We start from the raw sequence: 6,131 nt of genomic DNA on the forward strand, positions 1-6,131 counted from the left end.
AAGTGATTTTTTTCCCAGCTACAAATCCAAACCCTCCTAATCCCACACCTTTACAGTGGTGGGCACAACAGGATTCACACCCAACTCGCCACAGAGACCCAGAGGAACAACATTCCAAGAGCCACCTTCCCTTCCCTGAGCTGCCTGACACTCCCCCCTGGTGCAGGCTCCTCTCTGCACCAGGCACTATAAATCTTCCCAATCCTGGCAACCAGCAGTGCTGGCAGGGAAGCAGAAATACCAGGATCCCACTGCCAAGGGATAATTTCAGCACAAATCTGCACTTCTGCTATTGTCTCCCCCTTCCTGATGGACACCCTGGCTCTTCCTTTGTGGAGCAGCCCTCCCTCCCTTTTATCCAACCTCCTCTCCAACATCTTTGTTCCCTTTCCATTCCACTCATTTCCCAAATTTGTGCCTAGTTTCTTTTTTTTTTTTTTTAATTGCTCTCAATATGTCACTCTACATTAGTCAACAGCAGAGTTATTTAAACGTGTCAATGCTGTTGCTTAGCAGATCTGACTGTGCTTTGCCATCCCAGTCTCCTTCAGAACCACGTGTCCCCCTCCCCAGAGCTCCCCAGCATGTCTGGATCACCGGGAAGTTTGAGGAAAATACAAGTAAGTCTGACTCTAAAGGCAGCCCACTGGGAAGCTTCAGTAGAGATTCTTAAAAACCAAAAAAACCACCTCCAAAACCAACCTAGAAGAGGAATTCTGTCAAAAAAACCCCCACCTGACTTTACTTCTCAGTTAGGAAGCAGCATCAGGTGCTGGTTTTTTTCCATTTCCTACCTTGTATCCGTGAGTTTCAACAGGAGCCCATCAAGTAAATGACCATCCAGAGCTTTGGAAAGAGTCCTAACAGGGAGACAGTATCAGCTTTCCCCAGCATAAGCTAATTTTAGGGAATGGCCTTTAACTGCTCTATAAAAGGCTGGGAGCACCCAGGTGAGAGCATGTTGTGACCTTTGAAATTAGACTTTGCTGAGAGAGAGGGGAGATAATGTGCAGCTAAATCACACTCCCAGTGTTTTCTGCTCGGGCTTTTTGAGGCTTGGTCACCGCTCCAACTCACAGCCAAGGAACAGGAGGGCCTAATGGTTCCAGGCAGCATCAGCTCCACACACAAACTGTGGCACAGCTGTCCCAAAATGCTTAGGGAATCATGGAATCCCAGCATTATTCAGGCTGGAAAAGCCCTCTAAGATCATGTCACCCCAGCACTGCCAGTCCCACCACCGAACCACGTCCCCAAATGACAGAATTCTTTATGAGAAAGACTAAGTAAAAGCAAGAAACATCATTCTTCTGCAATCCACAGGAGCAGAACAATCCCAAGGACACTCCCAGGAGCACACCCAACCTGCTGTGTGGCCACAGATGCCAAGTTTTCTGCGTGTTCACCCGGAGCCATGTGTTTGTCTCCACGGGTTTGTCTCCACTCGGGGTGTATTTCACATGTTGCCCCTCAGCCAACCTCACCTTCTGCCCCAAAATCTCCAGCTCAACCACCACCCTGCTGGCTTGGAATCACACAATCACAGACCGGTTTGGGTTGGAAGGGACCTTAAAGATCACCCTGTTCCAACCCCCTGCCGTGGGCAAGGGGTGCCACTCACCAGATCAGGTTGCTCAGGGTCCCATCCAACCCAGCCTAGGGGGGTGAGGGGGAATTAAATCCCAGAAACCGATGCCATCCATCTCCAGCAGCTGCTAATTCCCGACTTGGGTTGCAAGTCACACCCGGGAAAGCAGGTTCACAACCCTGGGAACTGATACCACAACCTGAGCCAGCCCAACCGAGGACAAAACTTGCAGCAGGACCTGCCAGAAGGGCTGCTGATGGCTTTCCAAAAATAACCCCTGATGCCCATTTACTTCCAGCCACCTAAAAATAGCCCTTCCCGTTGGGATCGATGAGCAGAGCTGACAGGAGCGGAAGGCTCTCATCACTCCACACACACAAGACTAGGGGTGATAAAATACTTTGGAAGTGCAGTGCAGGGAACAATCCCACACTGGCCCCGAGACAGCCAGCTGGATGGGCCTAATGATTCTTCTCCAGCACCAGCTGTGATTGAATTTATTTCCATTTCGTGTGATTAAAGGGACGGATAAAAGGGAGAACAAAATGTCCATGATTTCAAAAGGCACTAAAAATAAAATGGTTTGTATGGGCTCAGCACCCCACCTTGACAGTTTTCTACATGACAGCCAAGCAGTGCTCAGCAACCCAAAAGGAAGGCACAGGTAATTTATAGGTGGGGAAAACAATGTTAAAATAGTGGCTCAGTCATCAGGAAAACCAACAGCAGGAGCAGGTTTGAAGGGCAGGCGCTCCTGACGTCCCTGCCCTCATTCCTGCCCTGAGATCCCTCTCTGCTCGTTCCTCACGGAGCCAAGGTAATTGTTCCCATTGCCTGGCAAGTGGAAATCGATGCTGAGGAGTCCAACAGCTCCTCCTGAGATGTTCCAGCCCACTGAGCTGATCAAAGGGAACCGTTTTCCGGAGCCTGTTCACGCCTCGCCGGGAGAACGCGCTCCCTCAAAATCCAGACGTGCGAGTCGAGCAGCGGGAGGCCTGGAATTAATCCCTTTATTTAAACATTAACAACCTGAAGCGTCTCCGAGCAATTGTAAAGGCTTTATTAGCAAAGGCAGTGAAAGCCCTGGAGCAGCCAAGTCAAGAGGAAGCCAAGGTTACCTGCAGTCCAAGCATTAATTCTTGACAACACAAAACCAGCTCTGGAGAAAATCTGTACCTCAGAGGTGGGAATAAAGAGGAAAGCAACACCTTGCTGCCAGCAGAAGTCTGTGGGCAGCCATGGATGGAGTGAATCCTTCTTACCCAGGAAGGTGACTGGGAGCAGCACAGATGAACCTTGGACAATTTGTCCCTCATCGATTGTCTTCCGAACCCAAGTGACCTGCTTGGTTACCCTGACATCAGCAAGGTTCCTGAGGTGGTCTCCTACATGGATATCCAGTAGGAAAACAAGTGACTGGAACAGGAGCCCATGGAGCTGGTGGACCCTCCACCCCAGCAACAAGTCAAAGCTCAAAGCCTTGAGCCACCTCATCTTCCTTTGCCTTTACCCCAGGCAGGACACTGGATGAGAGACCTTCAGAGATCCCTCCCAACCTCACTTATTCTACAATGCAAAGGAATGCCAAAGAGAAGGTGAAAGCCTTTCCTGGAGGTATCTGACTGGATAAAGCTGCAATGGATAATAAAAGTAACTCTTTGTAAGCTTTTCATTGACAGGATGACCTGGCAACTCCCAGCACACTGGGCTTCCTCCTCTCCAACATTTCCCCCTGGACAGAGGAATAAATCTGCACAATTAAGACACATGTACCACATTCACACTAAAATTCAAGGTGTTTTAGTGGCATTGTAGGACTTTATCCTTGTAGGAGGTGATAAAACATTAAAAAGAGCAACACTGGGAGATTAAATGGGCTGGGTTGACACTAAAAGACATTTTAAGGGACATCCTTTTAAGGACTCCCCCGCTCAGCCACTACACAATCATTTCCCCAAATCCTTTTGTGTATCCAACACACAAGCTGTGCACATCCCACACTGGATCCTGTCTGGTTGCTGTAGTGTGAGAAAAAAATATGGATCAGGTGCTGCCTGAATTCCAGGTATCACCAGGTCTGGCTTTTCTTTTTTTTTTTTCCTTTTTAGAAATGCCTTCTGCTGTTACTGGAAAGTGTAACTATTGAGTTTCACCAAAGTCAAAAGCTCCTCTCAGGTTCATTTCCCTTTCAGCTGCTCCAGCTGCTGCCTTGCCAAAATCCATAGAAGACAAAAATCCATAGTTCCTAGGATTCGCATTTTGAAACGGTTCCAAACGCAGAGCAAAGGTTTCACCTTTAGTGCAGCTGCCACAGCTTTCTCCCTGACTTTGCTGGTCCTGATCCAAATGGAAAATAATAAAAAAAAAAAAAACCCAAAGCACAAGTCAGTGTTTTTGCTGACCAGGATTACCTGGTTTAGCATCAGCAAAACCTTCAAGGACACGGCACAACCACCCGAGTGGAAATCACCAGTGCTGGATGCAGCTCCCTTCAGTCCTCTAAGCCTCTGCTCCTCTGCTGGGCTGATAAACTCACTTTTAGACTCTTCTCATAAAGCTGAAGGCCAGCAAGTGATTTGGTAATTAAATCTGTCACATAATTAGGCCTGATGAACAACTCAAGCCTACTCTGCTGAGCAGAGCAGGAGGCAAGGGCTGAGCTGCTGGTTTTGGGATGTGCTGTGGGATCATCAGGCCTCAGTGACAGATTCCTCAGAGTCACATCTTGTGTTTTGTAGCTTCTCCAAGCCCTGCTGCAGGTTCCTGCAGCCCCCTCTGCAAACCCTGGAGTGTTTAGTGACCCACTCTGGTGCATCCCTTGGCTCTGGACAACTCGTCCTCCTTCAGCAGCTCAGAATTCGCCTCTTGCCCAGGGTGGCTTTGCAGACCAAGGGTGAGGAGTTGCCCTGATCGATTCTCAGCATCTGAAACGCTCCTGATTCTCTTCAGTCTGAAGAAACACAATGATCTGACCCCCCAAAACCAGCTCTGATCTAAGGGAGGTCATTCTAACATCAACCAGTGGAGGGCAACCACACATGTTCACAACAGGCATCCTCCTCCTGCCTGATGCAGACAAAAAAGGCACTTTATTCCCATTTCCAACCACCACAACAGCTGCTTTATCTTTCCCATTCTGCCTTATTTATGTCTATTCCCTTCCTTGTGACATTTAAAGAGCAGCCCCAAATAGAATCATAAATTGGTCTGGGTTGGAAGGGACCTTAAAGCTCATCCAGTTCCACCCCCCTGCCATGGGCAGAGACACCTTCCACTAGCCCAGGTTGCTCCAAGCCCCATCCAACCAGGCCTTGGACACTTCCAGGTGATCCATGGTGCCTCTAATTCCCAGGAGGTAGCAGTGCATTCCCTCCTGATCCTTGCATGTTATCTGGAGACAAAAGGCTAAAACAAGCCACTGTTTTGGGAGGTTTGATAAAACAAGCCAAATCAAATAAGGCTTTAGCAAGAGGCAACCCAATATCTTCAGCTGAGAACTGTTTGAACAGTCACAGAGTTTCAGTACAGAGACAGGGTGAACATCAATAACTCTCAAGTCCAGCTCAAGCAGATCTTAAGCAAATAGGAAACAAAACACTCCTTTTCCTTTTCCACCCTGGCAAGCTCAGACTGCCAGAGCCCAGCCCAGCGTGTCCCTGCTCCAGCCAATCCAGAGGGTGACAGAGCTGCTGGGAATGCTCTGGGTGAGCTCCATCAGCCGGAGGCAGAACCCCCCCGAGTGTGTCCAGACAAGTCGTGTCGCTGACCCAAGGAGAACCCATCAGCTCCTAAGGAGAATTCATCAGTCACAGCTGGCAACTTGGCCACTGGGAGCGAGGAAACTGCTGGTGAACTGGCTGTAAATAGCAAAGGGATTGGGATATTTTCTCCCTCCTGTGTATTCTGCCTGCCCTGCTCACACAAACCCCTCGGAGCCGGGATGAGCCGGCGCCGACGCTCTCCTGCTTGTTTGGAATCGTGAGGTGGAGGTGAAAGGATTTGCTCAGGAGAGCCCAATGACCCTAACTTTTATACCTTTTCTCCTGCAAGTAATGCCATTCCTCAGCATTTAGCTGGAAAACCCAGGGAAAGGCAGGTGTTTGTGGAAGAGGCCCCAGGTGACTCTCCCTGCCAACATTCTGACAGCACAAGGCATTGGTGTGACAGGGGTGAGACACAGGGACCTGCTGGGACAGAAATGGCAATTCAACAACCCAATCAACTCTGATTTTTAAGGATACTCATTTCTTCATCATCATTATGTTCTGTGGTAAAAGTCTCACTTTACAGTATCAGCCAATCTGGGATGGTTGAAAGAAAAAAAAAAGAAAAGGAAGAAAGAAAAGGAAGAAAAGAGAGAAAGAGAGGGAGAGAGGGAGAGAGGGAAGGAGGGAAGGAAGGAGAGAAGGAAGGGGGGAAGGAAAGGAAGGAGAAGGGAGGAAGGAAGAGAGGAAAGAAGGAAGGGAGGAAGGAAGGAAGGAAGGAAGGAAGAGAGAAAGAAAGAAAAAGAAAAGAAAGAAAATAAAGAAGAGAAAGAAAGAAA

The 6,131-nt window shown here is 48.7% G+C and overlaps 1 protein-coding gene across 3 annotated transcripts in view; it reads right to left on the minus strand.

The window, feature by feature from the left end:
- EXTL3 (exostosin like glycosyltransferase 3) overlaps positions 1–6,131 on the minus strand; it is an 89,404-nt gene that overhangs the window by 38,016 nt on the left and 45,257 nt on the right. Inside the window, exon 1 of one of the 3 annotated variants that reach the window (XM_008929054.3) lies at positions 795–812. The exons of the other annotated variants lie outside the window; for them this stretch is intronic. The gene's annotated coding sequence lies outside the window, so the exon portion shown is untranslated. Of the gene's footprint in view, positions 1–794; positions 813–6,131 lie in introns of those variants that run through there. 3 annotated transcript variants of the gene reach the window in all.

This window comes from Manacus vitellinus, unplaced genomic scaffold, assembly GCF_001715985.3.
Source record: "Manacus vitellinus isolate BGI_N305 unplaced genomic scaffold, ASM171598v3 scaffold_82_pilon, whole genome shotgun sequence".
In the NCBI taxonomy this organism is placed as follows: domain Eukaryota; kingdom Metazoa; phylum Chordata; class Aves; order Passeriformes; family Pipridae; genus Manacus; species Manacus vitellinus.